Source organism: Triturus cristatus, chromosome 10 (assembly GCF_964204655.1).
Source record: "Triturus cristatus chromosome 10, aTriCri1.1, whole genome shotgun sequence".
NCBI classification, from domain to species: Eukaryota; Metazoa; Chordata; class Amphibia; order Caudata; family Salamandridae; genus Triturus; species Triturus cristatus.
The window spans coordinates 605,184,254-605,204,224 of NC_140593.1; the positions used below are offsets into that span (position 1 = coordinate 605,184,254).

Genomic DNA, 19,971 nt, shown 5'->3' on the forward strand with positions numbered 1-19,971 from the left:
ACAACAATATATAATCTGTTCAAGAGGGAATTTCACAACTTCTTCTGTAGAAGTAATGCAAGTACAATACTGAGTTCTTTGCCCCACCGGATGAGCACGATGACTTAGCTGTGTACGGATTTACTATTGTCTGTCAACAAAAACATTGGGAAATAAATGGGTGGAACAATTTAAAATGTTTGAAACAAAAATTCTGGTGCTTGTCGCAGAGTTATACCCTGCCACACCCCGCCTCCATTATTTGGGACTAAGCACCTAAATGGCATGGCTGGCCCTCAAAATGATTAAATATCCTTTCACAATTAGCATTATTCTGTCTTATAGCCCTTTTTGCCTCAAAATGTCATTTGCAAACTAATATAACATCTTCACCAACCTATGATGTAATGTAAGACTGTAGGGAAAGGTACAGGATAAATGTACAAATGTAAATATTATCCATATTTTGTTGGAAGGCAAATTTCTAATCAGCACTGAAATTGAAGGAACCATGCATGCATATTAGTGCAAAGAAAAGTGGAACATAGCTTGCGTTGGCAGCCAAGGGAATGTTTACTACAGTAGCCTTGAGCTAGCAATACAAACACCATAGGTATATTTTGACAGTCCACAAACTTTTAATTCTTCTTCAGAAAAAAACATACAGACAAGCTAACTGCAACAACAAGGTCACAAAATCCTGCTGCATGCCAAGAGTAAAAAAGTACAAAGGGATCTCGATTTTTCTTTTTTCGCAACAAACGTTGTTGTAGTGATGGCCCTTCTGTAATGCTAGGCACATCCACACACAAATGAAAACGGTCACCACAAAAAATTTATGGAACTTCTCAAACATAACCACAGTTGAAATGAAAAAAATGAAAACTGTATGGCCCAATATTTTGATACACCTTATCATTTATTTACGGAGGTAAGTTTTGATGTATTGCTCTTAATTGTGCTAAATAACTTTTGGCATTTAAGCAAACAAGTCAATACTTTGTAAAAAGTAGCATACTAAAAGTACATTGTTTACTTATTACCCTAATCCACTTGAAGTACATGCATGTTTTATGGTTGACCTAAGAGTTCAATGAATAATTTAAAACTCGATAAATTGTGGTAAACTGAATGTTAAATTAAAATTGTGACATAGTGTATGATGGTTGAGGCATTCTCTGAATGAAATAGCATGGTTTACCATCACAATCACACAGGCTAAACTTGTTATATTAGCATGACAATTCTTTGAATAAGTAAATTATACCAAAACATGTCAATAGGCAACAAGGCCTTTGTTATGCACAAATACATTTGAACTATAGGAAGATCTCACGTGGTGGTCCATGAAAGTCTGGAGGAGGAAGAAGCATACTGTCAAAAGAACCCAGCAAACCCCCAAAAGATATTGGAAGAATTTGTTCACAAAATGTCCTTGAATCATTTGATATTCATTATCATTTTAACTGTCGCTTCCTTTTCTTTTCTTCTCCACATTTTCAGTTGGAAACCAAGCCATGGCAATATATGAGGATATTTGCCTCTTTTCTTTTTTTCATTTTCTCTTTTAATCATTACTTCCTTTTCACATTTTAATACAAGAGCCAAGTCAGGGCAATGCATGAAGCACAGAAACCTGTAGGAAAGAAAATACAATTGTTCAATCATTGTTATACCTCAGGGAGATTTATTTTTACTTTTCTTTCAATAATAAATAAGATGTTCATAAATGCAATAAAATAACCTAGCTATATCCATTCTAGGACGTTTAATAGTTAACCCTCAAAGGTGCTTTTCTTCTGAGATGTCACCTCCTCTCTTGCAAATGTTGGTTAAATTAAACCCAATAGTTAGCAAATCTGTTCCTGGCCTATAAACAAGCACATAGGTGGCCCATAATTCATCTTAAATTTGGTTCTATTTCTGTGTGAGGAGATAATTCATTGATTCCATCTTAGCGAATTATTTAGTAGTATTAATTAATCTTTTAATTGATTATAGTTTTCACATAACTGTTACAATTATTATGCATCCTGCAAGGCAGTCACGTCCTTAAAAATATGGTAAGTTCATCAAAACAGTAAACATGTTGGAATCCTTGTCTTATCTGATTCTCTTTTTTCTCAATCCACTTCTGCTACTGGATTCTGGACACTTGTCCCGCGTATTCAACTCTCCCCTCACACTTACATACCTTTTCTCTTTTTTGGCATTCTGGCTGGTAAACTGAGACTTGTGCAATGTGGGAGCTGAGTGGAGGAGAGATGAGGGGTAAAGCTAGGGAGCCTCTCCTGGGAGGGTAAGGATTAAGGAGTGAAGAAAAGATTGAAAGGCAGAACAGATCAAGGAATGGAGAGTGAGAGGAAAACAGAAGGATGGATTAGAGACAGAGCAAAAACAGGAAAAACAAGGAAGATAATGAAATTGACATGGTGGCTCCTCCGCTACAGCGGAAAAGCGTCGCCCCACTGCTTTTTTGCAGTGAAACAAAGGGAAAATAAAATTATAATCACTTGCGTTATTATCATTTTATTTTCTCCTTCTTCAGCAGCTTTGCATGAGGGGGCAGCGGAGCAGTGGTAGCACCCTCCTAATGCGCAATGACTGCTAGACCGGTTCTCTCGGGCCGCATAAAACAGTCTTGTGCACTTCGCATGTTCTCTATGCAGGCTGCATTACAGCCTGCGTGGAGAACATGCCTAGGATATCAGTCAACGTCTGCGCTCAGACTAATCCCAACACTGCTAAGGCAGCGTTGTGATTGGCTGACTGGGAGCCTGGGTGTGTTTCCTGTTGCGGTTGAGCGAGGGAGGTCTGCAGAGGAGAGACACGGCGAGAAAGCAGCGAGAAGGTACGTTTTTATTTCTTATTTTATTATTTTATACCCGCTTCCCCCACGTAATCCCCCCTACCGCCCCCCTACCTCCATTCTGTGCTGCCCGCCGTAGGAAATCAATTTAATAAATAAAGGGTGAGTGAGATAATGGAGTGAGAATAATGTTAGGGAATGAGAAAGGTAGAGTGAGCAGGAGAGAAGAGTTGACAACTATCATTTTATAAAAGGCGAGAGGATAAAAAGCAAGTGGGACTAGAAACACAAGATTTTACAGTTGAAATCACAATCAAAAAAACTGACTTCAATTTCAGCATGGAGGTCATGGACTATTGGATCGTGTAAGTAGCAAGCACTGGTAGGCGATGTGATGCACCAACACTCACAGGCAGAATAAAAAGCTGGCACTGGCGGAGAGCATGCAAAGCGTGAGCAAGTAAGAGTCTGAGTAACTGACGTTTCAGTACAACCAAAAGTGAGATAGGCGTGCATAAAGGTAATGCTAGGTACAACAGATGCCCTTCAAATTGATCCAGAGCACATAACAGCACCACCAGAAAGTTACTCTGAATAAAAACATATGCTACTGTACCTAAGTTGAAAAGCTCACACAGAGCATCCTAAGAAGATAATGTCAACCAATCATTGCTTGACCAGTGGGCCTCAAGGTGACAGCAATGCCTGCAAGACTGCCATCCATGCCATAAGGGTAATAGCTCCTAAGAACCTGGCATATTTCAGCATAGTCGTATCAACAACAACTTTAAGAAAGGCAAAGAAATGGGAGAAATCTGGAATCCAAAAACAATGAACAAAACTTTAGGGACATCCACCCACGAGGAAGACCCATCTGGGCAATGCAATGAAGGCAGTTGGAGAGAACCTACACATAAAGCATGAATTAATTACCTGCATCAATTGTATCCATCCTTGCTAGCATTTAGTACAGTCTGGGAATATAATTACAAAGTATGATATGCATCCTAGACCTCTTTGACAGCTTCCTGGATAGACCTAGAAGAGTGCCATAGATTTCCATATTTATTCCTAAAACCAAGTTCTCAGCCCTGTAAAGGAATGTACTATTATCCGTAAGGGGTTTCCCCTCCGGGTGAGGAATTGGGTCAACGGCCCTATTAGGAAAGCTGCACACACTCAGGACATATCAAGTAACATTGCAATAGGTATCAATACAACGTTAAGGGGAGATACTGGAGTGTTTGCGCGGGCGAGAGATGGAGGTTTACCAAACACATACGAATCTAGGCCACTAACCTCCACATGGTACAATCAACATCCGGGCTAATAATACACTTCCACAGTACTTTAAGTAGCAGTGGCAAAAATGGCCATCTCACCATGTTTCCCTTGCCTGGCACGTTTCTGTGGTAGCACTGAAGTTCTGCTGTTGATGTAGTTTGCACTATTCCTCCATATCCTGCACTTTTCTTTTTCTTCTCCCTCCTCGTTCGCTGGGACCCTTCCTCCTAGTTCCCCTCACCGTTGTATTGTAGTTTGGAGCCCTAGCTCCTTTTTGCTGTATTTACAATCTCTTGCAGTTGCTGCCAGTATCCGAGTCTCCTAAGTTGCCACACATGATAACAAGCATTTGTAATGCAATCGGTCTCGCCTTTGGGACCTTATATGTATTTAGCTATGCAGCACATTAGCCTGGGTGCTGAAACATCTACTGTTCTGTAACACGGAGGGAAAGTAAGCACCAACCTGCTTGACACGCCATGTATGGGAACACATGGAGAGAAATATTGCCTTTCAGCGGGAAATGGTATAGTCCAAAGCTCTGTTTTTAATATAAAAAAGGGCCTTTGTGGTCATATCACTGAAAACACAAGATTTGAAAAAAAAATACTATTGTCTACGGGTGCTCATGGAAGACAATTTCTATGGACTGGAATCTAGAGAATGCTTAAGTGATTCTGGTATTTTACTGACCTCTGCTGGTCGTTTTCTATCAAGAAAGTTAAATAGAGGCAGCTCTTTAATCACCTACCAAGTTAGAGAGTAGGGGAAGAGAGTAGACTCATTTTTTCACTGCTTGGCATCTCAGAAACCGACATGTGGATCTCAGAATGTAGTATTTGTAATTTATCAGGAAGACTGGGAAGCTACAGCCTCATCTTCTTCACAGTGGTGCCTGATCATGTACTACTGACATATTATAAATAGAATTTCAATCCACCAGGACATCCCATCAGAAGAGAGCAGCACAGCGCCTTCGGCTTCACTAGATTTTGTCAGTTTAAAGGTACAGCAAGTCTTTACATGCAACTAACCCTTAATTCAGGTAATAAATAACATTGCTTGCCCTTCTCTAGGTGTACTCTTGAGTGATTTTCACCAGATTAATCCTGTGTGGTGAGCGATGCTGGATTCCTGCCAGGGTTGGATAGTTAAGTTACCACTTGGAGTCACAGGCTTAATGAGTATGTTGAGGGTCATCAACCTTGAGAACCAATACATAGCAGTGTGCAAAAGATGCCAACTAAAAAAAACGTATTTGCACCATGCCTGTAGCACAGCAAAGGTAAGCATCATACCCGAGTGATCTGTGCCTAACAAGGTAATCATATTAGACCGGATTCAATCCTAACAACACTGTCTGAAAGGATGCAGGCAGTGCAATTTTTATTTAAAGAAGAGGTGCAAAATTATTTTAAAGACCTTCAGTTGTATACTGGAAAACCCAATCAACAAGGCAATTCAGCAGCTTAGCATCCACCTAAGGGCTTCAATACCCATATATATTTCCCCAAACAGGGCTGTATCCAGGTCCTGACTTTGAGTCCAAATAAGTATCCCATTAGGGCACCATCTACAGCATGGGTCCAAGTTTGCCCATTTTGTACATGGTGCATGAGAGAACAGTTCAGGGAGATTCCCTTGCTTGCATAAAGGACCAATAAGCCCCACTGTATTACCACATTTCTGTCCAGACTTTGTTGGCTCCCTGTACGTTAACGGATACTATTTACATCATTGTCTGTGGTCAATAAAACCTCATAAGCTGTTCATCTCTCCTTACCAGTCTGAGTCTGCACTATTAAAACCCTTTCCACAATTCTGGGACCACCCAAGCAAAAGCTGGTAGCCATTCACCACCAACAAGAGAAGATCTGGTCGATGTGCTGGTTGGTAGTGACCGTACAAATTGTGAAACACTTCTCTGTCCAAGCTCCAAAAAAAAAGAGGAATGTCTGTCACCCATACAAAACCTTTAAAAACTGCCTCTCTAAATAAAACACTTTTGTATAGGAACACATCTATTTATCTAAAGAGGGCTGAGTCCTCTGGTTCGCTAATAAAATGGGGTATACTCCTCATCATCGCAAGGAGCTGGAAAGTGTGTTTCCAGAGACCCGGTTGTGGGCTTCTGCAGCGACACAGCACACTCTTTCTGCAGCATCCATGTTGTTTTTTCCTCCAAACATTCATCTGAAAGGATTTTATTTTTAGTGATGAAAAAGAGTGTCTATCCCAGTGAAAACTATATACTCTGTTCACAGCAGACACGCGAAACAATGGCTGCAGTGTGGCCTGATGAACATGTGAATGATACTTAATAAGCAACCAATGGTTGAGGATGGCTGCCCTACTGATCCTTTCTTTGTGTACTGATGGTATAAGCTTGTGCCCTGCTCAGCCACAGCACCACAAGATGAGCCAACCCCTACATGGACAGAAGCTTCCCACCTCATTTCCTGTTCTAATGCATGGCGTCCTGTTCTAATGGGTGATCGGGGGTGTAACGCAAACCCCTGTAGCCCTGCGACGGGGGACCCCATAACTTTTCAAGAGCCCTTCCAACCCTCAAGGGGCCCCCATTCAGCTCAAGGCCAATGGATATATGTGTAATATGCGAGACTCAGTGGTCCCTTATCACAGTCTGCCGCAGGGGCTCATCATCTTGTGTTACGCCACAGTGGATAATGTTAGGCTATTGTAAGAGAAAAGCCTTAAATAAAAATTATCTTCACACAATCAAGCTCCTCCTTGTACACAAGTAATGATGTATAATGTAGGTCTTCACCCAGGTCAGGTGCTGAGGTGAATGGCAAGGCATGCACGAACCGGATGTCGGCGCGGTTTCATTTGCTTCTCCTCATCCCATACACTGTACAATAAGTGGGAAGAGCAGGCGTATGGCAAGAAAGCTGCATTGGCCCAGAGTCATAGAGCACATGCAAGTTCAACTTGCACGTGAAATTGTCTCTTGTATGAGCGCCGAACCACCGTGGAAAGGACAGCATGCTTCCTACATGGAGGTCTCTCCTGGATTGTGAAATCCCAAGACTGTGCACATTGTCAAATAGTTAGTTAATTATCAATGTTTCATCACAAAGGTTCTATAGGCGTACTTACAAAGCATCAAATCTAGACCGTCCTATTGAAAAAAACATTATACTAAGGTAGAATATAGGTTATTGATAACGACCATATAGCGCCTCCTGTCCCTCAGGCAAACTAGAATAGATTCCTCTCCTTACCTGTACAGAAAGTGGACCGTCCTTTCTCCCCTTTTATGTACAGTAAGAGCCATCAAATACAAGCACAGAGTGTCCCATTCCATTTATTTAAAGGCACATTGCTTGTATTTGATGCCTTTCACCGCTATTGACAGGTTAGTGTTAGTCATTGCCATTGCTTTTTGCATTTTATTAAGAAGAAAATACCATCTTTGTGAGTTGTTTAGTAAATACAAAAACAATATTGAGCAGGCTACTATTATCTGGAAGCCTGGCACTACGATTTTACTGAAAGTGTACCCGCCATGTCTGCTGAGCACTTTTGGTGAAATTTCCCTGCCAACAAGGTGGGAAATTTACCATTCAAGAGGCATGCTGCCACCCATCTGGAGTGGTTTGGCTGCCCACCTACATAATTAACAAGCATTTTCAATACAATAGGTCTCGTATTTGCAAGAGTTTGAGCTATTGGCATTGTAAATGACAATGCCTTTTATTTATGTGTTGGTTTTGAAAACAGATACATTTAAGGCATTTCACAATGGCAAAAGCTTAAACTCTCATACATGAATCTGAATAGGTAACCGATTTGATTGTTGACAACAGCATTGATCTTACATTTAATGTGCAATTCGTTTTATAAAACAAGTTTGAATGAAATATCCTGCTTGTAAACCTTATGAGTTAATGATATGTTGGCAGGTGTTGCCCATGATGTAGAGTAATAACTCAAAATGTAGTGAGCAAAAGAAAGGTTTCGGTTACGTGGACAAATGTTTTGAACACACATATTGCTAAATTAGAATAGTGTGAAGATTTTGGTTCAGAAGCATTACGGTCAATAAAATGACTTTTTACCTAATATAGACTTTTCGGTCACAGTACAGACCGAGCGCCGTGTGGAGAGAGGTCCACGCTACAAACACACTGATTGTGCCGCTCCTGGAGGCAGTGTCACACACCAGCGCCGGCAGAGTTCGGAAAGGGTTCAAATATTTCTAAAAAATGAAAAACACTGACTAGTAGACAATAATTAACACTTTGAATGAAACTCGAGTTACAGCAGACTTCTAGAAAGAGAAAATGAATCATAAGTTAAAACTGCACAAAAAAAAAGAGAAAGCCCTTTCCATTCATCGCTGCAAATTGTTTATTCAGCCAGGATGCCAGGTGCAACTCACTGTGCCCAGGCACATGTTTCTACAACTAACATGTTTGATATGAAGACAGCAGGAAACATGGAGGAGGGATGGTGGCATGAAGGGGGAATTGTGGATTAAACCTCCACCATAACAAAGGTGATGAACTGCCCAGGGAGAAGCAATCTCAGAGCAGGGCAGCTCAGCTGGTAACCTGCAGCCATGAGTGGTGTGGGGTACCAAAGAGTGGAGAGCAAACCGAAAGGAAAAGAACGGCATTTAAATGGTACCCACAGTGTATAATGTAACCAGTGTGTGGTACACAAAGTGCCATACAGGCTTTCAATAACATCAAGACGAGATTCCCGCAATTATGTGTCAAATATATAATTATGTGAAAAACGCAGCGGCATCAGAATCGTCGCACAATTCCAGTGGCCTTGATGACAACAGACATAGTGGGCTGCCGTATTCAGCGTGCAGTAGACGGAGGATAGAAGTGCTGTTGGGAGAGGAATGACTGTGCCCTGCCCACATTTGAAAGCGGGGGAGACATGAACAGAGGATACCTGACCCTCTGAACACACGTTGGCTACCCGAATAAATTATTGGGCTGACTGTTCCCTCTCCCCCTTGCGGCATAACCTTTTGCAACATTGAGGTGGAAAGGTTGGACTATGCCTCCTACAGGAATTTACCTGTGAATTTATGATACCCCCTATTGAGGAGGTCTACCCCTTGTGACTTTCCATGTTAGGTCACTACTCACCTGAGGTCCTGAAGAAGTGTCGCTCAATTTTGGAGCATTTCTGACACGAAACATGTTGACCTATGACACTTGAACTGCCACCTAGGTACCTTAAGTCCTGTTGTTGGCACCACTGTTTTTATCTGAGACCCAGTTCTAGTACTGAATAAATTCTCTCTACAGACCTGGAGATCTTTTTTACTATCACTTAGTCACATTAATCACACACATAGTATTGAATGTCCATAAGAACATACTTCACATACGGCTTCTCACAGATCAAAAGAACTCCGCTAAAGTAGCCACCAGACCCGTCGGACATTGCAGCGCCGGTCCGACGAGGAGCGCCCGATGATGAAGCATGACACCCCTAAAAAAGGTGTGTGAAGGCATTAAAGATCTGGAAACAAGATCCCCTAGCGACAGAGATCTCTAGGCATACAGTGACACTTTTCACGTATATGCCATTGAGAATAAAAAAGAGGAACTGATAACCCTTTACGTTTTCCATGTGCCCTGCCCTGCCCTGTATGGATTTTTGGAATAATGGTAACCGTTAGCTTGCTATTCCTGGGTGTTGCTGACAACAGCACGAGGGGGTTGTACAAGAGATGTGCAGAGGATCATGGAGCAGAAAAGAAAAGAGGAAAGGAGCGAAGGTAAGTACAGAAAGAGAGGGAGGAGCCTTGGAGAGGAAAGAAGAGAGAGCAGCAGGAATCTCAGGGGGCGAGGAGGTCAGACTCAAAGGGGACTTGAAGAGGAGAGGCTGGGGGGAGACAAAAAGAGGGTTTTAAGGGGAAGGAGAGGAAACATCACCCAAGACAAGAAAATACGTAAAGACAAGAAAAAGGGAGAGGGGCTTGAGCCCCTTTGTCCTTAAAGTGACTCGGAAAGAGAAAAATGGGGAAAAAAGAGGGAACTAAAGGAATGGCATTAAAAAATGAAAGAAATCAAACACTAGACTGATAGTGATTATTGGTAGTTAAGAAGGTCATTCACTAAGTTGGTTTTGTTGTCTGGTCAATGGCTTTCTTCGTGAAACATTCCTCATAGCAGGTTCAATGAAAATGATTTGTCAGAACCATCAGTGGCCTTATGTCGATACCATAATGCCACACGCTTTGTAGGCTGGCAGGATCTTAAAACCATTTATTTTTAATTGCCCTGTGCAGGCCTGGTGCCTATGTGGACTCCCCTAGCACTGGGGACATTGTGGTACACAACATCCAGCTCCCAGGTCAAAAGTAAAAACACAACAAAAAATGTACATGGGTTAGAAAAACTCTCCCAATATGATGCTTGTATTTTTTATTTGCTTTTGATGTTTTATATGTATTACGATTCACCTTGTATAAACACTCTGATCTTGTTTAATGATCACCATGTACATCAACAATTCTTTAAGTTCTTTTTATGTTGATTTTAGTAGGCCCATGAATCAGCAGGTTGCTGTTGTGGAAGGCTGGCACGCCACTGACCCAAACCATAATGCGTGCATCAAGCATTGGAGGCAGGGAAGGTACAAGCGAGCCCAATGAGTAATCTCTTTAAATGTAATGTATTGTGCAAACATCACCAGACCCCACAACTTACGTGCAGCTCCGCTTGATGAAACGTCTGCTTCAAATGCAGAAATGACAATACTATAAAAACAGTATAACATAATGTGCCACACCATCGCATGGTTGTTTTGGAGTCAAGCACTACGGGTATTTCAATGGCTGGGTGTGATCAAGAATTTGGTGATGATAAACTGGCTTACTAAACTGATAATAAGTCAGACTGCCTGTTTTTTCAGGAACATATCATAATAGAGAGGTGACCCAGACTGCCCAAGGGCAGACTGCATACTGGAAAAATACGAGCAATGACCAGGTATGCAAGTGCACCATCTGAGAAGCTTTGATTTTTTTTAACGATATTGATGCTAACGCAGACATTACTTGTCTCTGTGCCTTCCTATTACCGTGCAAGTGTGTCCCACAAAGGTGGGGCTGGGCTGAGCCCGCATGTGTGCTCCGATCACACAAGTATACAGTGCAACCGTTGGAAACCTAAATACGAAGGGCTAGATGCGGGAAAAATAAATGTGTTTGCTACGGTTACAGTAATTGGCCAGGAAATGTGCACCAGCTGCAGGAGGAAAAGCTGGCACCCCATTCATTGGGGTTGAGGTAATATTCCCCCATACATATACTAAAGGGAAGCGTATGGCTTTTTTTTTTAAAAAGAGAGAACCTATTTGCCACTTTGTTTTGTTTAAGAAAGCGTTTCCTAAACAAAAACACTCTCTACTTTCTGCTTGGCACACGGCCGCACCGAGCCTCTGAAAAAAGTTACCTTTAGGAAAGTGGGCTACAGTCAGGCGCACAACGTCCATTGTGCTGAAAGGGCTTCAGCCCCCCCCCCCCCCAATCGTGTGTGTCAGCCCGGGGTGAGATAGCTTCCCCAGACACACACACAGCCACACCCGAGCACTTCACAGGTCTTTAAAAGACCATGTACTTGTTAAGGAGGCTTTGTTGTGTTTTCACGCCTTCTTAGAGTCCCTGCAGCTCCACTCTGCTGATTGCTTTAGGAATTATCCCCCCCCCAAAAAAATTGGCTCTAGTCGCGCCTATGGCTATAGTCGATGTTTTTGGGGGGGACCGGATAATTAAGATTTCAAAAACCTCAATAACTTCCCTGTGTTAAAAAGAAAATAAGGCTAGAAAGATGCATGTTGGCATAAAGGATCACTTACTTTTATTGAGAGAAGAGGCTGCTACAACTATTTCCATTGCATGGCTGGTTCCCCTCTGTCTCTCATCTTCCCCTCTCTCACTGACTGCTCCTCTCTCTTTTTGCAGTTCGTTGTGTTACAGTTAGCGCTCTAGCCTCTGGCTAGAGCGCGATTGGCATTGCGCGACTTGCGCTCACGTCGACGGACGTGAGCGCGTATATATAAATAAAGGGGCGGGCGGGCGAACTCTCGGCAGTTCGCACCCAACCACAATACCGCGTCTGTCTATTATTTAAGTGCTGCGCGCGCGGGGCCCCGATAACACCACTCGGCCCGCCCCCTTACTGTCGAGCAGAGGTGTGCAACGGAACACTGCCGACGAGGGTGGGCCCCTGCCCTCCTTTCAAGCGGGGAAATAGCTGATCGGCACGTCCCCTGGCTGCGGAGCCAAGAAGACACAATACCTTCGTGGGGACCCCCACTACGGGCCACAGTGCGACACACCCTGCAGGTAGGGCCACCCGGCAGTGGAACGGGGCGAAGCAGCCTGAAAAGAGGCACCAAGGACCAGTGGCGCACAGCGCACTGTTGCTGACGCAGCAGGCACGTGGTCCCGCGCCACCATGAGCGACATTGAACAGCCCGACCCAGCGAGGGTGCTGCTTCATCACCCCCCTTCAGGGGTGCTACCCCCATTCAGCGAAGCCGCTGACCCCACGACAGCTGCGCCGCGATGGCAGACCTGGCTAGGCAGACTGGAAAACTACTTTATCGGATCCAGGGAGACGGATGGGGCGGTGAAAAGGTCCCTTCTCCTACACTACACAGGGGAAGAAGTATATCTCCTATTCAAACACCTGCCGAACACGGGGAACCCCGACGACTACAAGGCGGCGGTGGCGGCCTTGAACGCGCACTTTGACCCACAGGTCAATCCAGACTACGAGCATTTTAAATTCCGCCAAGCAAAGCAGCGCAAAGGTGAGTCTGTGGATGCTTTCCACACGAGGCTAAGAGCCCTCGCAGACACCCACCTCGTAGGAGACAGGGCCAAGGAAGAAATCAGGGCACAGCTGATACTGGGAATTTGGAGCAAGACGCTACGAGGATTAATACTCCGTCAACCTAACATCCCGATGAATGATATCCTCGTCCTAGCCAGGACACATGATCTATCAGCGGCGAGAGCTGAAGAAATGGACCAGGCCTTGGTAAAAGGAACAGACAAGAGCGTTGAGGGGAAAACCGAGAAGACGGATGTGGTGCGAGCGAAGGAAAGGCCACAGAGACCCCGTGACCGGCGACCCCCAGCACAAGCCAGGCAGTGTGGCTACTGCGGGTATGAAGACCACCCAATCAAAGCATGCCCAGCGAGAGGAAAGACATGCACGAACTGTGGAATTGATAACCATTTTGCGTCTGTCTGCCGGAGGAAGACGCAGAAAAGCGGGAATAGACGGGACAGGCCGCTGAGGAAGATGGTGAGGCAACTGTCGCACACATCGCTGCCGTCACAGCCAAAGTCAAGAAGTGAGAAGACCAGAGACTACCAAGACTCTGACACAGACTCTGACGATGATGGGGAAGCCCTAAAGAGCACTAGGCGACCCCAGCCACGATGTGACATACTCGTAGCTGGCTAGTTACAAAACGGTTAGATACCGGAGGGTCGGAGGGAGCATGTTTAAAGACCACACAGGATTGGATCCCCCAACAAAGTACTTATGACACAGAAAAATCCTGAGGTCTAAAATGGCAACGAGAAAAGGTGGTGTGTAAAATGAGGAACAGAAGCCTAATGTACGTGGTGACAGGGCAAACCCTCAACGACGTGGTCATTCACTCACCCTGGGTAACAAACCCCATCACATGGGATTTTCATCCCAAAGAAAAAATCTCAAACTCTCAGGGGGCGGCAGGCCCCTCAACGAGAGGTAAGAGCTTAATGCTGTTTATATTATGCACTGAAAAGTGGACTAAATCCACATATGAACTGGGTGTGAGTGGGGGTTGCAGTGCTGATGAAATAGTAGTGCAATAGGAGTGTGTTAAAACTAGTTACGGGACGGCCAGGAGGACTCTCTTGGACACCGCCGTACCGATGCTAGATTAAAAGGAGTGAAGGCCCCACTAATCCAATGTAATCAGTGGAGCAATGTATAAGATAGTGGTCAACATGTTTCAGCCGTGGCGCCTAACTAGGCTCGGCTTTCATCAGGACCTGGTAAGCTACTGCAAAAATGAAAAAACGTGACAAAGGATATAGAGGACACCCTCAAGTTGCTTGTAGGGTGCGCGTCTCCTCAATGATACATACATCACCTAGACAAAAAAGAGACTCAGTGTAAGAATGTAGGACATAATTGCTCAGTAATAACAGGTGTGAATGTGTAAACTGAAAGCAAGCACCACTCACCCGTATAAACTGGGTGGAAAATGGACCTCCACCTGGCAACCGCTCAGGAAGGAACACCGCTCTGAAAAAAAGATGTAAGACTGCTGAAGAAAGAGTAGCTTACATGTCATGAGCGAGTGTGAAAAGTGTGAGTGGGTCATCTAAAAACGAGGGAGACTGACAAAAGCGGTATGTGCACAAAATGCTGATATAAGCAAAGATCATCGTTTGTCAACAAGAAGAAGCGGAGTTGAAAACGTGACCAGTACTGTTTAATGGGTCAGAGCAGTAAGAAATTGAACATGTCTGTACAAAAGTAAATCAATGTCAAGGAGTATTCCCAAAAACATCGCTCGAAGGTGGAGGATTAGTCACCTTCATAAAAATGTGAAAGAAATGGAAGGGGGGCCGTTTAAGCCCAGCGAGCAAAAATCCTACCTCTCCGTCGGGGAACCGGGCTGGAATGAGCCTGCAGCCGGAGGTCCCGCGGGGTTAGACGGAGGCGGATTAAGAAAAGATGTGTCAGCAAAAAATGGACCAATCAGGGGACAGGTTACTCATGCTATCATGAGGGAGAACCAATCGGAAGTGCTGAGCCACCCGTATGGCAGTAACCTTGGAAACTGGAATGCAGCTGACAGGTTACGGGTAACGCTGTCAGAAATTCAAAGGTATGAGCGCCACAATTAATTAGGGAGATAAGGTGGTGGCGCTCTTTGACAAGAAATGCGGAGACGCACTGGTTAAAACAACGCTGACTCTCAAAGCGCGTGTCGCTCCGTAGTAAACAAATCGCTGAGAAGGGTACGAACTGTTATGAGACATTGGCTCTTGCAGCGCGGTTAGTTAAAGGAGCACTATGTTCACCGGGAAGTGAGAGCCAATTGTGCCCCTACGGGACTCATTGTGACAAACGCTCCCAGACTGTTCCTGGACGACAAAACTTTTCTCAATGATTGGTCCCTAATAGCGTGGAAGTGCACCAGAGATTGGCTAATCCTTATCATAAGCACTGTCAAACGAGTTGCCGATGCGGTGTTAATTGAGATCCAGGCCTTGGAATCACAAATTAAAGTGACACTCACTGGTGCACTATTCAAGAAACAGCAAGAGGAATCCAATAAACACAATAAAGAATTCAAGGACTCGGTATTGATGACCAAGATTACCAAATTCAAAAAAGATTTGGCACGTTTTTCACTGGAGAAAGTGTACCCATACACTAGTGCTGACTACGTGCCTCCTCAACTCAACCGACAGGGCCGTAGGTATGGGTCCAACTACTCTACATCAGGCAGTGATGACTGGTCGAGTGGGTCAGACACTGCTTCGGGCGAAGATTCCTCACTGAGAGGAAATAAAAGGAGAGGTGGAGGCAATAGGAGAAACCTGAGAGGCGCACCTAACCCTATGTATCCTTCTCAATGGTGGCCCCCTGCCGCTTACAACTACCCCCCCTTTCCTCCATTTGGACAACCCCCTCCCTTCGGACAACCCTGTCCCTATCCCCCTCCTCCACAGATGTATACCAACCAGCCTTTTTTAGGGTTTGGCCGAGGAAGGTCAAGGGGAAGGAGACGGAACCAAGTCCATTGGTCAGACCAACAACAAGGAACTCCATCATCGAGCTCGAGGGACACTCCATCCGTCCCGAGCACGAGTACGAGCACAACCTAGTCATCAACTTATCCAGCAGAGTTCTCACACAGGATGAAAAGTCCCTCCTGAATAAAGGATTAGGATTTGTTCCTTCCTTTAAAGGAGATATGTTCTCCATAAACCACGAACTCGCTCATTTTTTCAGAAAGATTCGCTTGAATTTCTTTTTTCGTGCAGAACCCAGTACCTCTTTGAATGACCATGACTTGAACACGGGCCTACGTGTTAAATCCACCTTTAATCCTTTGCCTAGTCAAGTCCCTCCACAGGTACTCACGTTTGAAAAAGCAGTGACCTCACAGATATCCTCCTCCTGTGTCTCAGAAAACCGTCAATACCAAAACCTTACCAAATTAGAGCGCCTAGCTTTGCGCTCCCTGACCTCTGATGATTCCATAATGATCAAGCCAGCTGACAAGGGTGGTGCCACTGTCATCATGGACACCACCGCTTATCGCTCTGAATGCTTGAGACAGTTGGGCAACACCAACTTCTATCAACCCCTTGCTCAAGATCCCACCACACGCTTACTTAAGACCATTCAGATCTTAGTGAATGAAGCCAGCACCAATGGTTGGATCACTTCTAATGAAGCTCAATATTTGGTCAACACCACTTCCACTGTACCTTATTTCTATATCCTACCCAAGGTACATAAGAATGTGAATCCTCCCCCTGGCCGCCCCATAATTTCAGGACTAGGGTCCCTATTGGAACCACTGTCGGCTTTTGCAGACCACTTCCTTCGCCCTTTTGTGGCCAAAATGCCAACGTACCTTAAGGACACTAAGGATATTCTGATCCTACTTGAAGACTTGTCTTTTGATTGTGCTACAGAATTCCTAGTCTCATTTGATGTAGAGTCATTGTACACATGCATCCCGCAGGATGAGACTTTAGCTGTCATCGAATCTCTCCTGCTGGCTAATCCACCAGACTCCATCACTCCTGTTCATTTATCATGTCGTGTGCAAAGCTCGCCATGAAAGAGAACTTCTTTCAATTTGAAGAACAGTTGTTTTTGCAAGTGTCAGGCACTTCAATGGGGAGCATTTTTGCTCCCAGCCTGGCAAATTTGTATGTTCATGTTTTTGAGGAACAACATGTGCTTAATACCAACAATCCATACAGAAATCACATCAAGATATGGAAGAGGTATATAGACGACGTGTTCGCACTTTGGCAGGGACCTCTTTCCTCACTTTTGGCTTTCAAGAACTGGCTCAACAACTGCGACCCCTTTTTGAACTTCACCTGTGAGTACTCTAAGACTCATCTACCATTCCTCGACATTTTGATAACCCCGTCTGATGGCCGCTTGAGTACTGAGCTATACAAAAAACCCATGGCGGTGAATGCCCTTTTGAAGTATGATAGCTTTCACCCACGAGCTCTGCGTGATAATCTGCCCTTTGGCCAGTTTCTGCGCCTCAAACGGAACTGTTCCTCAACTGACAAGTACAAGGAACATGCCAGCAATTTATCTAGACAATTACTGGCCATAGACTATCCCAAACATTTGATCCGCAGAGCGTCCAAATGAGCCGCGAATAACAATCGGGAGGCTCTTTTGGCACCTAAGATCCCCAGGACATCTGAGAACAGACTCACTTGTGTGCACACCTATTGTCAATTTTCCAACCAACTCAAGAAAATCATTCTATCTAATTGGAAAATTCTGAACATAGGCGAGGTAGGGCTGCCTAGACCCCTCTTTGCGTTCAAACGCAGCAGCAACATCAGAGACGAGTTGGTACACACCCGCCCACGCACCAACCAAAGATGCACCCAACAAACTCTGTGGGGTCTCCCTCCAGTTGTGGGCCACTATCCATGTGGTTCTTGTGCGGCATGCAGCCACACCTCCGTGACCAAAGAAATTGACATTGGCACTGGCAGACCGTGGACTCTTAGAAGCCACAGTAATTGCAACAGCTCAAATTTGATCTATCTGATAACCTGCCCATGCGGGCTGAGATATATTGGAATGACCACCCGCCGTATTAAAACTCGCATTTTGGAACATAAGAGCACGATACGGTGTGGTCGTTCCTCTACCAAACTTACCAACCATTTTTTAGAGGTCAATCATGCTCCCAATGACCTACACTGGACAGTCCTTGATAAACCCTATATACCACCACATCTTACAGATAGCTCTTCTTTTCTATTCAAACGTGAGCAGAGGTGGGTGTATAAATTGAAGACACACGTTCAGGGACTGAACGACGATATTCCTTGGCTATCTTTGTAACACACATGGCTTGATCCTACCATCTCACCTTCTGACCCATGCTTCACACCGTGTTCATGGGCATCTCCCATCAAGCATCTATACTAACCTATCGTTACGATACACATTCTTTGCATTTGCTCTGCACGGCTTCCGTACACCGGCACATACATCTCCTGCTGATGTGTAACTACCTGCAGCTTTATATTTCACTCGCGATTTACTTCCCGGTGAACATAGTGCTCCTTTAACTAACCGCGCTGCAAGAGCCAATGTCTCATAACAGTTCGTACCCTTCTCAGCGATTTGTTTACTACGGAGCGACACGCGCTTTGAGAGTCAGCGTTGTTTTAACCAGTGCGTCTCCGCATTTCTTGTCAAAGAGCGCCACCACCTTATCTCCCTAATTAATTGTGGCGCTCATACCTTTGAATTTCTGACAGCGTTACCCGTAACCTGTCAGCTGCATTCCAGTTTCCAAGGTTACTGCCATACGGGTGGCTCAGCACTTCCGATTGGTTCTCCCTCATGATAGCATGAGTAACCTGTCCCCTGATTGGTCCATTTTTTGCTGACACATCTTTTCTTAATCCGCCTCCGTCTAACCCCGCGGGACCTCCGGCTGCAGGCTCATTCCAGCCCGGTTCCCCGACGGAGAGGTAGGATTTTTGCTCGCTGGGCTTAAACGGCCCCCCTTCCATTTCTTTCACATTTTTATGAAGGTGACTAATCCTCCACCTTCGAGCGATGTTTTTGGGAATACTCCTTGACATTGATTTACTTTTGTACAGACATGTTCAATTTCTTACTGCTCTGACCCATTAAACAGTACTGGTCACGTTTTCAACTCCGCTTCTTCTTGTTGACAAACGATGATCTTTGCTTATATCAGCATTTTGTGCACATACCGCTTTTGTCAGTCTCCCTCGTTTTTAGATGACCCACTCACACTTTTCACACTCGCTCATGACATGTAAGCTACTCTTTCTTCAGCAGTCTTACATCTTTTTTTCAGAGCGGTGTTCCTTCCTGAGCGGTTGCCAGGTGGAGGTCCATTTTCCACCCAGTTTATACGGGTGAGTGGTGCTTGCTTTCAGTTTACACATTCACACCTGTTATTACTGAGCAATTATGTCCTACATTCTTACACTGAGTCTCTTTTTTGTCTAGGTGATGTATGTATCATTGAGGAGACGCGCACCCTACAAGCAACTTGAGGGTGTCCTCTATATCCTTTGTCACGTTTTTTCATTTTTGCAGTAGCTTACCAGGTCCTGATGAAAGCCGAGCCTAGTTAGGCGCCACGGCTGAAACATGTTGACCACTATCTTATACATTGCTCCACTGATTACATTGGATTAGTGGGGCCTTCACTCCTTTTAATCTAGCATCGGTACGGCGGTGTCCAAGAGAGTCCTCCTGGCCGTCCCGTAACTAGTTTTAACACACTCCTATTGCACTACTATTTCATCAGCACTGCAACCCCCACTCACACCCAGTTCATATGTGGATTTAGTCCACTTTTCAGTGCATAATATAAACAGCATTAAGCTCTTACCTCTCGTTGAGGGGCCTGCCGCCCCCTGAGAGTTTGAGATTTTTTCTTTGGGATGAAAATCCCATGTGATGGGGTTCGCTACCCAGGGTGAGTGAATGACCACGTCGTTGAGGGTTTGCCCTGTCACCACGTACATTAGGCTTCTGTTCCTCATTTTACATACTCGTAGCTGGGTCAGAAGTAAACGCAGTGATTGACACAGGCGCGTCCGTAACGGTGAT

General features: G+C 44.6%; 1 protein-coding gene across 1 annotated transcript in view; it reads right to left on the reverse strand.

The window, feature by feature from the left end:
• Positions 1 to 597: 597 nt before the first annotated feature.
• Positions 598 to 19,971, reverse strand: part of DEXI (Dexi homolog) — a 186,747-nt gene continuing 167,373 nt past the window's right edge. The window contains exon 4 of the transcript XR_014970163.1: positions 598 to 1,615. The gene's annotated coding sequence lies outside the window, so the exon portion shown is untranslated. The remainder of the gene's footprint in view (positions 1,616 to 19,971) is intronic.